A 13,211-nucleotide genomic window follows, 5' to 3' on the forward strand; every position below is an offset into this window, starting at 1 on the left:
TGAGGTGACTGGGCTGTATGTGCTCACCTGTATGAGATAATTTGCTGTGCATGCTGACATGTATGAGGTGACTGGGTTGTGTGTGCTCACCTGTATGAGGTGACTGGGTTGTGTGTGCTCATCTGTATGAGATAATTCGCTGTGAGTGCTCACCTGTATGAGGTGACTGGGTTGTGTGTGCTCACCTGTATGAGGTGACTGGGCTGTGTGTGCTCACCTGTATGAGGTGAATGAGCTGTGTGTACTCACCTGCATTCAGTGACTGTGCTGTGTGTGCTCACCTGTATTCAGTGACTGGGTTGTGTGTGCTCACCTGTATGACGTGACTGGTCTGTTTGTGCTCACCTGTATGACGTGACTGGTCTGTTTGTGCTCACCTGTATGAGGTGGCTGGGATGTGTGTGCTCACCTGTATGAGGTGACTGAGCTGTGTGTACTCACCTGTATGAGGTGACTGGGCTGTGTGTGCTCACCTGTATGAGGTGACTGGGCTGTGTGTGCTCACCTGTATGAGGTGACTGGGCTGTGTGTGCTCACCTGTATGAGGTGACTGGGCTGTGTGTGCTCACCTGTATGAGGTGACTGGGCTTTGTGTGCTCACCTGTATGAGGTGACTGGACTGTGTTCTCACCTGTGTGAGGTGACTGGACTGTGTTCTCACCTGTATGAGGTGACTGGACTGTGTATGCTGACCTGTATGAGGTGACTGGGCTGTGTGTGCTCACCTGTATGAGGTGACTGGACTGTGTTCTCACTTGTATGAGGTGATTGGCTGTGTGTTCCCACCTGAATGAGGTGACTGGTTGTGTGTTCTCACCTGTATGAGGTGACTGGGCAGTGTGTGCTCACCTGTATGAGGTGACTGGCTGTGTGTGCTCACCTGCATGAGATGACTGGCCTGTGTGTGCTCACCTGTATGAGGTGACTGGATTGTGTGTGGTTATCTGTATGCAGTGACTGGGCTGTGTGTGCTCACCTGTATGAGGTGACTGGGCTGTGTGTGCTCACCTGTATGAAGTGAAATGTCTGTGTGTGCTCACCAGAATGAGGCGACTGGGCTGTGTGTGCTCACCAGAATGAGGCGACTGGGCTGTGTGCTCACCAGTATGAGGAGACTGGCCTGTGTGTGCTCACCTGTATGAGGTGACTGGGCTGTGTGTGCTCACCGGAGGTGACTGGGCTGTGTGTTCTTACCTGTATGAGGTGACTGGGCTGTGTGTGCTTACCTGTATGAGGTGACTTGGCTGTGTGTGCTCACCTGTATGAGGTGACTGGGCTGTGTGTGCTCACCTGTGTGAGGTGACTGGGCTGTGTGTGCTCACCTGTATGAGGTGACTGGGCTGTGTGTGCTCACCTGTATGAGGTGACTGGGCTGTGTGTGCTCACCTGTATGATGTGACTGGATTGTGTGTGCTCACCTGCATGCAGTGACTGGGCTGTGTGTGCTCACCTGAATGAGGTGACTGGTTCTGTATGCTCACCTGTATAAGGTGACTGGACAGTGTGTGCTCACCTGTAAGAGGTGACTGGGCTGTGTGTGCTCACCTCTATACAGTGACTGGTTTGTGTGTGCTCACCTGTATGAGGTGACTGGTTTGTGCGTGCTGACCTGTATGAGGTGACTGGCTGTGTGTTCTCACCTGTATGAGGTGACTGGCTGTGTGTTCTCACTTGTATGAGGTGACTGGTTTGTGTGTGCTCACCTGTATAAGGTGATTGGGCTGTGCGTGTTCACCTGTGTGACGGGACTGGGTTGTGTGTGCTCACCAGTATGAGGTGACTGTGCTGTGTGTGCGCACACCTGTATGAGGTGACTGGGCTGTGTGTGCTCTCCTGTATGAGGTGGCTAGGCTGTGTGTGCTCACCAGTATGAGGTGACTGGGCTGTGTGTGCTCACCAGTATGAGATGACGCGGCTGTGTGTGCTCAACTGTGTGAGATGACTGGGCTGTGTGTTCTCACTTGTATGAGATGACTGGACTGTGTGCGCTCACCTGTATGAGGTGATTGGGCTGTGTGTTCTCACCTGTAAGAGGTGACTGGGCTGTGTGTGCTCACCTGTATGAGGTGACTGGGCTGAATGTGCTCACTTGTGTGAGATGACTGGGCTGTGTGTGCTCACCTGTATTAGGTGACTGGGCTGTGTGTGCTCACCTGTATGAGGTGACTGGGCTGTGTGTGCTTACCAGTATGAGATGACGGTGCTGTGCGTGCTCACCTGTATGAGAGGACTGGCTGTGTGTTCTCACTTGTATGAGGTGACTGGACTGTGTGTGCTCACCTGTATGAGGTGACTGGGCTGTGTGTTCTCACCTGTATGAGGTGACTGGGCTGTGTGTGCTCACCTGTATGAGGTGACTGGGCTGTATGTGCTCACCTGTATGAGGTGACTGTGCTGTGTGTTCTCACCTGTGTGAGATGACTGGGCTGCGTGTGCTCACCTGTATAAAGTGACTGGGCTGTGTGTGCTCACCTGTATGAGGTGACTGGGCTGTGTGTGCTCACCTGTATGAGGTGACTGGGCTGTGTGTGCTCACCTGAATGAGGTGACTGGGATGTGTGTTCTCTCCTATATAAGGTGACTGGGCTGTGTGTGCTAACCTGTATGAGGTGACTGGCTGTGTGTGCTCACCTGTATGAGGTGCCTGGGCTGTGTGCTCACAAGTATGAGGTGACTGGACTGTGTGTGCTCAACTGTATGAGGTGACTGGGCTCTGTGCTCACCTGTATGAGGTGACTGGGCTTTGTGTGCTCACCTGTATGACATGACTGGGCTGTGTGTGCTCACCTGTATGCAGTGACTGGCTGTGTGTGCTCACCTGTATGCAGTGACTGGCTGTGTGCGCACACCTGCATGAGGTGACTGGGCTGTGTGTGCTCTCCTGTATGAGATGTCTAGGCTGTGTGTGCTCACCTGTATGAGGTGACTGGGCTGTGTGTGCTCACCTGTGTTAGGCGACTGGGCTGTGTGAGCTCACCTGTGTGAGATGACTGGGCTGTATGTGCTCACCTGTATGAGGTGACTGGGCTGTGTGTTCTCACCTGTAAGAGGTGACTGGGCTGTGTGTAATCACCTGTGTGAGATGACTGGGCTGTGTGTGCTCACCTGTATTCAGTGACTGGGCTGTGTGTGCTCACCTGTATGAGGTGACTGGTCTGTGTGTGCTCACCTGTATGAGGTGACTGGCTGTGTGTGCTCACCTGTATGAAGTGACTGGGCTGTGTGTGCTCACCTGTATGAGGTGAATGGGTTGTGTGTGCTCACCTGTATGAGGTGACTGGTCTCTGTGTGCTCACCTGTATGAGGTGACTGGCTGTGTGTGCTCACCTGTATGAAGTGACTTGGCTGTGTGTACTCACCTGTATGAGGTGACTGGCTGTGTGTGCTCACCTGTATAAAGTGACTTGGCTGTGTGTGCTCACCTGTATGAGGTGACTGGGCTGTGTATGCTCACCTGTATGAGGTGACTGGGTTGTGTTTGCTCACCTGTATGAGGTGACTGGTCTGTGTGTGCTCACCTGTATGAGGTGACTGGGTTGTGTGTACTCACCTGTATGAGGTGACTGGGCTGTGTGTGTTCACCTGTATGAGGTGACTGGGTTATGTGTGCTCACCTGTATGAGGTGACTGGGCTGTGTGTGCTCACCTGTATATGGTGACTGAGCTGTGTGTACTCACCTTCATTCAGTGACTGGGCTGTGTGTGCTCACCTGTATTCAGTGATTGGGTTGTGTGTGCTCACCTGTATGAAGTGACTGGACTGTGTGTGCTCATCAGTATGAGGTGACTGGGCTTTGTGTTCTCATCTGTATGAGGTGACTGGCTGTGTGTTCTCATCTGTATGAGGTGACTGGCTGTGTGTGCTCACCAGTATGAGGTGACTGGTCTGTTTGTGCTCACCTGTATGATGTGACTGGGCTGTGTGTGGTCACCTGTATGAGGTGACTGGTTTGTGTGTTCTCACCTGTAAGAGATGACTGTGCTGTGTGTGCTCACCTGTATGAGGTGACTGAGCTGTGTGTACTCACCTGTATGAGGTGACTGGGCTGTGTGTGCTCACCAGTATGAGGAGACTGGCCTGTGTGTGCTCACCTGTATGAGGTGACTGGGCTGTGTGTGCTTACCTGTATGAGGTGACTGGACTGTGTTCTCACCTGTATGAGGTGAATGGGCTGTGTATGCTGACCTGTATGAGGAGACAGGGTTGTGTGTGCTCACCTGTATGAGATAATTCGCTGTGAGTGCTCACCTGTATGAGGTGACTGGGTTGTGTGTGCTCAACAGTATGAGGTGACTGGGCTGTGTGTGCTCACCTGTATGAAGTGACTGGGCTGTGTGTACTCACCTTCATTCAGTGACTGGGTTGTGTGTGCTCACCTGTATGAAGTGACTGGGCTTTGTGTTCTCGTCTGTATGAGGTGACTGGCTGTGTGTGCTCATCTGTATGAGGTGACTGGTCTGTGTGTGCTCACCTATATGAGGAGACTGGGCTGTGTGTGCTCACCTGTATGAGGTGACTGGTTTGTGTGTGCTCACCTGTAAGAGATGACTGTGCTGTGTGTGCTCACCTGTATGAGGTGACTGAGCTGTGTGTACTCACCTGTGTGAGGTGACTGGTCTGTGTGTGGTCACCAGTATGAGGAGACTGGTCTGTTTGTGCTCACCTGTATGAGGTGACTGGGCTGTATGTGCTCACCTGTATGAGGTGACTGGGCTGTGTGTGCTTACCTGTATGAAGTGACTGGGCTGTGTGTGCTTACCTGTATGAAGTGACTGGGCTGTGTGTGCTCACCTGTATGAGGTGACTGGGCTGTATGTGCTCACCTGTATGAGGTGACTGGGCTGTGTGTGCTTACCTGTATGAAGTGACTGGGCTGTGTGTGCTCACCTGTATGAGGTGACTGGGCTGTATGTGCTCACCTGTATGAGATAATTTGCTGTGCATGCTGACATGTATGAGGTGACTGGGTTGTGTGTGCTCACCTGTATGAGGTGACTGGGTTGTGTGTGCTCATCTGTATGAGATAATTCGCTGTGAGTGCTCACCTGTATGAGGTGACTGGGTTGTGTGTGCTCACCTGTATGAGGTGACTGGGCTGTGTGTGCTCACCTGTATGAGGTGAATGAGCTGTGTGTACTCACCTGCATTCAGTGACTGTGCTGTGTGTGCTCACCTGTATTCAGTGACTGGGTTGTGTGTGCTCACCTGTATGACGTGACTGGTCTGTTTGTGCTCACCTGTATGACGTGACTGGTCTGTTTGTGCTCACCTGTATGAGGTGGCTGGGATGTGTGTGCTCACCTGTATGAGGTGACTGAGCTGTGTGTACTCACCTGTATGAGGTGACTGGGCTGTGTGTGCTCACCTGTATGAGGTGACTGGGCTGTGTGTGCTCACCTGTATGATGTGACTGGGCTGTGTGTGCTCACCTGTATGAGGTGACTGGGCTGTGTGTGCTCACCTGTATGAGGTGACTGGGCTTTGTGTGCTCACCTGTATGAGGTGACTGGACTGTGTTCTCACCTGTGTGAGGTGACTGGACTGTGTTCTCACCTGTATGAGGTGACTGGGCTGTGTATGCTGACCTGTATGAGGTGACTGGGCTGTGTGTGCTCACCTGTATGAGGTGACTGGACTGTGTTCTCACTTGTATGAGGTGATTGGCTGTGTGTTCCCACCTGAATGAGGTGACTGGTTGTGTGTTCTCACCTGTATGAGGTGACTGGGCAGTGTGTGCTCACCTGTATGAGGTGACTGGCTGTGTGTGCTCACCTGCATGAGATGACTGGCCTGTGTGTGCTCACCTGTATGAGGTGACTGGATTGTGTGTGGTTATCTGTATGCAGTGACTGGGCTGTGTGTGCTCACCTGTATGAGGTGACTGGGCTGTGTGTGCTCACCTGTATGAAGTGAAATGTCTGTGTGTGCTCACCAGAATGAGGCGACTGGGCTGTGTGTGCTCACCAGAATGAGGCGACTGGGCTGTGTGCTCACCAGTATGAGGAGACTGGCCTGTGTGTGCTCACCTGTATGAGGTGACTGGGCTGTGTGTGCTCACCGGAGGTGACTGGGCTGTGTGTTCTTACCTGTATGAGGTGACTGGGCTGTGTGTGCTTACCTGTATGAGGTGACTTGGCTGTGTGTGCTCACCTGTATGAGGTGACTGGGCTGTGTGTGCTCACCTGTGTGAGGTGACTGGGCTGTGTGTGCTCACCTGTATGAGGTGACTGGGCTGTGTGTGCTCACCTGTATGAGGTGACTGGGCTGTGTGTGCTCACCTGTATGATGTGACTGGATTGTGTGTGCTCACCTGCATGCAGTGACTGGGCTGTGTGTGCTCACCTGAATGAGGTGACTGGTTCTGTATGCTCACCTGTATAAGGTGACTGGACAGTGTGTGCTCACCTGTAAGAGGTGACTGGGCTGTGTGTGCTCACCTCTATACAGTGACTGGTTTGTGTGTGCTCACCTGTATGAGGTGACTGGTTTGTGCGTGCTGACCTGTATGAGGTGACTGGGCTTTGAGTTCTCACCTCTATACAGTGACTGGTTTGTGTGTGCTCACCTGTATGAGGTGACTGGTTTGTGCGTGCTGACCTGTATGAGGTGACTGGGGTGTGTGTTCTCACCTGTATGAGGTGACTGGCTGTGTGTTCTCACTTGTATGAGGTGACTGGTTTGTGTGTGCTCACCTGTATAAGGTGATTGGGCTGTGCGTGTTCACCTGTGTGACGGGACTGGGTTGTGTGTGCTCACCAGTATGAGGTGACTGTGCTGTGTGTGCGCACACCTGTATGAGGTGACTGGGCTGTGTGTGCTCTCCTGTATGAGGTGGCTAGGCTGTGTGTGCTCACCAGTATGAGGTGACTGGGCTGTGTGTGCTCACCAGTATGAGATGACGCGGCTGTGTGTGCTCAACTGTGTGAGATGACTGGGCTGTGTGTTCTCACTTGTATGAGATGACTGGACTGTGTGCGCTCACCTGTATGAGGTGATTGGGCTGTGTGTTCTCACCTGTAAGAGGTGACTGGGCTGTGTGTGCTCACCTGTATGAGGTGACTGGGCTGAATGTGCTCACTTGTGTGAGATGACTGGGCTGTGTGTGCTCACCTGTATTAGGTGACTGGGCTGTGTGTGCTCACCTGTATGAGGTGACTGGGCTGTGTGTGCTTACCAGTATGAGATGACGGTGCTGTGCGTGCTCACCTGTATGAGAGGACTGGCTGTGTGTTCTCACTTGTATGAGGTGACTGGACTGTGTGTGCTCACCTGTATGAGGTGACTGGGCTGTGTGTTCTCACCTGTATGAGGTGACTGGGCTGTGTGTGCTCACCTGTATGAGGTGACTGGGCTGTATGTGCTCACCTGTATGAGGTGACTGTGCTGTGTGTTCTCACCTGTGTGAGATGACTGGGCTGCGTGTGCTCACCTGTATGAAGTGACTGGGCTGTGTGTGCTCACCTGTATGAGGTGACTGGGCTGTGTGTGCTCACCTGTATGAGGTGACTGGGCTGTGTGTGCTCACCTGAATGAGGTGACTGGGATGTGTGTTCTCTCCTATATAAGGTGACTGGGCTGTGTGTGCTAACCTGTATGAGGTGACTGGCTGTGTGTGCTCACCTGTATGAGGTGCCTGGGCTGTGTGCTCACAAGTATGAGGTGACTGGACTGTGTGTGCTCAACTGTATGAGGTGACTGGGCTCTGTGCTCACCTGTATGAGGTGACTGGGCTTTGTGTGCTCACCTGTATGACATGACTGGGCTGTGTGTGCTCACCTGTATGCAGTGACTGGCTGTGTGTGCTCACCTGTATGCAGTGACTGGCTGTGTGCGCACACCTGCATGAGGTGACTGGGCTGTGTGTGCTCTCCTGTATGAGATGTCTAGGCTGTGTGTGCTCACCTGTATGAGGTGACTGGGCTGTGTGTGCTCACCTGTGTTAGGCGACTGGGCTGTGTGAGCTCACCTGTGTGAGATGACTGGGCTGTATGTGCTCACCTGTATGAGGTGACTGGGCTGTGTGTTCTCACCTGTAAGAGGTGACTGGGCTGTGTGTAATCACCTGTGTGAGATGACTGGGCTGTGTGTGCTCACCTGTATTCAGTGACTGGGCTGTGTGTGCTCACCTGTATGAGAGGACTGGCTGTGTGTTCTCACTTGTATGAGGTGACTGGACTGTATGTGCTCACCTGTATGAGGTGACTGGGCTGTGTGTTCTCACCTGTATGAGGTGACTGGGCTGTGTGTGCTCACCTGTATGAGGTGACTGGTCTGTGTGTGCTCACCTGTATGAGGTGACTGGGCTCTGTGTGCTCACCTGTATGAGGTGACTGGGCTGTGTGTGCTCACCTGTATGAGGTGACTGGGCTGTGTGTGCTCACCTGTATGAGGTGACTGGGCTGTGTGTAATCACCTGTATGAGGTGACTGGGCTGTGTGTTGTCACCTGTGTGAGATGACTGGGCTGTGTGTGCTCACCTGTATGAAGTGACTGGGCTGTGTGTGCTCACCTGTATGAGGTGACTGGCTGTGTGTGCTCACCTGTATGAGGTGCCTGGGCTGTGTGCTCACAAGTATGAAGTGACTGTACTGTGTGTGCTCACCTGTATGAGGTGACTGGGCTCTGTGCTCACCTGTATGAGGTGACTGGGCTGTGTGTGCTCACCTGTATGAGAGGACTGGCTGTGTGTTCTCACCTATATGCAGTGACTGGCTGTGTGTGCTCACCTGTATGCAGTGACTGGCTGTGTGCGCACACCTGTATGAGGTGACTGGGCTGTTTGTGCTCTCCTGTATGAGGTGACTGGGCTGTGTGTCCTCACCTGTATTCAGTGACTGGGCTGTGTGTGCTCACCTGTATGAGAGGACTGGCTGTGTGTTCTCACTTGTATGAGGTGACTGGACTGTGTGTGCTCACCTGTATGTGGTGACTGGGCTGTGTGTGCTCACCTGTATGAGGTGACTGGGCTGTGTGTGCTCACCTGTATGACGTGACTGGACTGTGTGTGCTCACCTGTATGAGGTGACTGGGCTGTGTGTGCTCACCTGTATGAGGTGATTGGCTGTGTGTGCTCACCTGTATGAGGTGACTGGGCTGTGTGTGCTCACCTGTATGAGGTGACTGGGCTGTGTGTGCTCACCTGTATGAGGTGACTGGGCTGTGTGTGCTCACCTGTGTGAGATGACTGGGCTGTGTGTGCTCACCTGTATGAAGTGACTGGGCTGTGTGTGCTCACCTGTATGAGTTGACTGGGCTGTGTGTGCTCACCTGTATGAGGTGACTGGGCTGTGTGTGCTCACCTGTATGAAGTGACTGGGCTGTGTGCGCTCACCTGTATGAGGTGACTGGGCTGTGTGTGCTCAACTGTATGAGGTGATTGGGCTGTGTGTGCTCACCTGTATGAGGTGACTGGGCTGTGTGTACTCACCTGTATGAGGTGACTGGGCTGTGTGTTCTCACCTATATGAGGTGACTGGGCTGTGTGTGCTCACCTGCATGAGGTGACTGGCTGTGTGTGCTCACCTGTATGAGGTGCCTGGGCTGTGTGCTCACCAGTATGAGGTGACTGGACTGTGTGTGCTCACCTGTATGAGGTGACTGGGTTGTGTGTGCTCACCTGTAAGAGGTGATTGGGCTGTGCGTGTTCACCTGTGTGACGGGACTGGGTTGTATGTGCTCACCAGTATGAGGTGACTGTGCTGTGTGTGCGCACACCTGTATGAGGTGACTGGGCTGTGTGTGCTCTCCTGTATGAGGTGTCAAGGCTGTGTGTGCTCACCTGTATGAGGTGACTGGGCTGTGTGTGCTCTCCTGTATGAGGTGTCTAGGCTGTGTGTGCTCACCTGTGTGAGATGATTGGGCTGTGTGTACTCACCTGTATTAGGTGACTGGGCTGTGTGTGCTCACCAGTATGAGATGACGAGGCTGTGTGTGCTCACCTGTGTGAGATGACTGGGCTGTGTGTTCTCACTTGTATGAGGTGACTGGACTGTGTGTTCTCACCTGTAAGAGGTGACTGGGCTGTGTGTTCTCACCTGTAAGAGGTGACTGGGCTGTGTGTGCTCACCTGTGTGAGATGAATGGGCTGTGTGTGCTCACCTGTATGAGGTGACTGGGCTGAATGTGCTCACTTGTGTGAGATGACTGGGCTGTGTGTGCTCACCTGTATTAGGTGACCGGGCTGTGTGTGCTCACCTGTATGAGGTGACTGGGCTGTGTGTGCTTACCAGTATGAGATGACGGTGCTGTGCGTGCTCACCTGTATGAGAGGACTGGCTGTGTGTTCTCACTTGTATGAGGTGACTGGACTGTGTGTGCTCACCTGTATGAGGTGACTGGGCTGTGTGTTCTCACCTGTATGAGGTGACTGGGCTGTGTGTGCTCACCTGTATGAGGTGACTGGGCTGTGTGTGCTCACCTGTATGAGGTGACTGTGCTGTGTGTTCTCACCTGTATGAGGTGACTGGGCTGTGTGTGCTCACCTGTGTGAGATGACTGGGCTGTGTGTGCCCACCTGTATGAAGTGACTGGGCTGTGTGTGCTCACCTGTATGAGGTGACTGGGCTGTGTGTGCTCACCTGTATGAGGTGACTGGCTGTGTGTGCTCACCTGTATGAGGTGCCTGGGCTGTGTGCTCACCATTATGAGGTGACTGGACTGTGTGTGCTCACCTGTATGAGGTGACTGGGCTCTGTGCTCACCTGTATGAGGTGACTGGTTTGTGTGTGCTCACCTGTATGACATGACTGGGCTGTGTGTGCTCACCTGTATGCAGTGACTGGCTGTGTGTGTTCACCTGTATGCAGTGACTGGCTGTGTGTGCTAACCTGTATGAGGTGACTGGGCTGTGTGTGCTCTCCTGTATGAGGTGTCTAGGCTGTGTGTGCTCACCTGTTTGAGGTGACTGGGCTGTGTGTGCTCACCTGTATGAGGTGACTGGGCTGTGTGTGCTCTCCTGTATGCGGTGACTGGGCTGTGTGTGCTCACCTGTTTGAGGTGACTGGGCTGTGTGTGCTCACCTGTATGAGGTGACTGGGCTGTGTGTGCTCACCTGTATTAGGTGACTGGGCTGTGTGTGCTCACCTGTGTGAGATGACTGGGCTGTGTGTTCTCACTTGTATGAGGTGACTGGACTGTGTGTGCTCACCTGTATGAGGTGACTGGGCTGTGTGTTCTCACCTGTAAGAGGTGACTGGGCTGTGTGTGCTCACCTGTGTGAGATGACTGGGCTGTGTGTGCTCACCTGTATGAGGTGACTGGGCTGAATGTGCTCACTTGTGTGAGATGACTGGGCTGTGTGTGTTCACCTGTATGAGGTGACTGGGCTGTGTGTGCTCACCAGTATGAGGTGACTGGGCTGTGTGTACTCACCCGAATTAGGTGACTGGGCTGTGTGTGCTCAACTGTATGAGGTGATTGGGCTGTGTGCGCTCACCTGTATGAGGTGACTGGGCTGTGTGTGCTCAACTGTATGAGGTGACTGGGCTGTGTGTGCTCACCTGTATGAAGTGACTGGGCTGTGTGCGCTCACCTGTATGAGTTGACTGGGCTGTGTGTGCTCACCAGTATGAGGTGACTGGACTGTGTGTGCTCACCTGTATGAGGTGACTGGGTTGTGTGTGCTCACCTGTATGAGGTGATTGGGCTGTGCGTGTTCACCTGTGTGACGGGACTGGGTTGTGTGCGCACACCTGTATGAGGTGACTGGGCTGTGTGTGCTCTTCTGTATGAGGTGTCTAGGCTGTGTGTGCTCACCTGTATGACGTGACTGGGCTGTGTGTGCTCACCTGTATTAGGTGACTGGGCTGTGTGTGCTCACCAGTATGAGATGACGAGGCTGTGTGTGCTCACCTGTGTGAGATGACTGGGCTGTGTGCTCTCACTTGTATGAGGTGACTCGACTTTGTGTTCTCATCTGTAAGAGGTGACTGGGCTGTGTGTTCTCACCTGTATGAGGTGACTGGGCTGTGTGTGCTCACCTGTGTGAGATGACTGGGCTGTGTGTGCTCACCTGTATGAGGTGACTGGGCTGATTGTGCTCACCTGTAAGAGGTGACTGGGCTGTGTGTGCTCACCTGTGTGAGATGACTGGGCTGTGTGTGCTCACCTGTATGAGGTGACTGGGCTGATTGTGCTCACCTGTAAGAGGTGACTGGGCTGTGTGTGCTCACCTGTGTGAGATGACTGGGCTGTGTGTACTCACCTGTATGAGGTGACTGGGCTGTGTGTGCTCACCTGTATGAGGTGACTGTGCTGTGTGTTCTCACCTGTATGAGGTGACTGGGCTGTGTGTGCTCACCTGTGTGAGATGACTGGGCTGTGTGTGCTCACCTGTATGAAGTGACTGGGCTGTGTGTGCTCATCTGTATGAGGTGACTGGGCTGTGTGTGCTCACCTGTATGAGGTGCCTGGGCTGTGTGCTCACCATTATGAGGTGACTGGACTGTGTGTGCTCACCTGTATGAGGTGACTGGGCTCTGTGCTCACCTGTATGAGGTGACTGGTTTGTGTGTGCTCACCTGTATGACATGATTGGGCTGTGTGTGCTCACCTGTATGCAGTGACTGGCTGTGTGTGTTCACCTGTATGCAGTGACTGGCTGTGTGTGCTAACCTGTATGAGGTGACTGGTTTGTGTGTGCTCAACTGTATGACATGACTGGGCTGTGTGTGCTCACCTGTATGCAGTGACTGGCTGTGCGTGTTCACCTGTATGCAGTGACTGGCTGTGTGTGCTAACCTGTATGAGGTGACTGGGCTGTGTGTGCTCTCCTGTATGAGGTGTCTAGGCTGTGTGTGCTCACCTGTTTGAGGTGACTGGGCTGTGTGTGCTCACCTGTATGAGGTGACTGGGCTGTGTGTGCTCTCCTGTATGCGGTGACTGGGCTGTGTGTGCTCACCTGTCTGAGGTGACTGGGCTGTGTGTGCTCACCTGTATGAGGTGACTGGCTGTGTGTGCTCACCTGTATGAGGTGCCTGGGCTGTGTGCTCACAAGTATGAAGTGACTGTACTGTGTGTGCTCACCTGTATGAGGTGACTGGGCTCTGTGCTCACCTGTATGAGGTGACTGGGCTTTGTGTGCTCACCTGTATGACATGACTGGGCTGTGTGTGCTCACCTATATGCAGTGACTGGCTGTGTGTGCTCACCTGTATGCAGTGACTGGCTGTGTGCGCACACCTGTATGAGGTGACTGGGCTGTGTGTTCTCA

Source organism: Phyllobates terribilis, unplaced genomic scaffold (genome assembly GCF_046119375.1).
Source record: "Phyllobates terribilis strain yellow unplaced genomic scaffold, ASM4611937v1 Scaffold_8__6_contigs__length_399053987, whole genome shotgun sequence".
In the NCBI taxonomy this organism is placed as follows: domain Eukaryota; kingdom Metazoa; phylum Chordata; class Amphibia; order Anura; family Dendrobatidae; genus Phyllobates; species Phyllobates terribilis.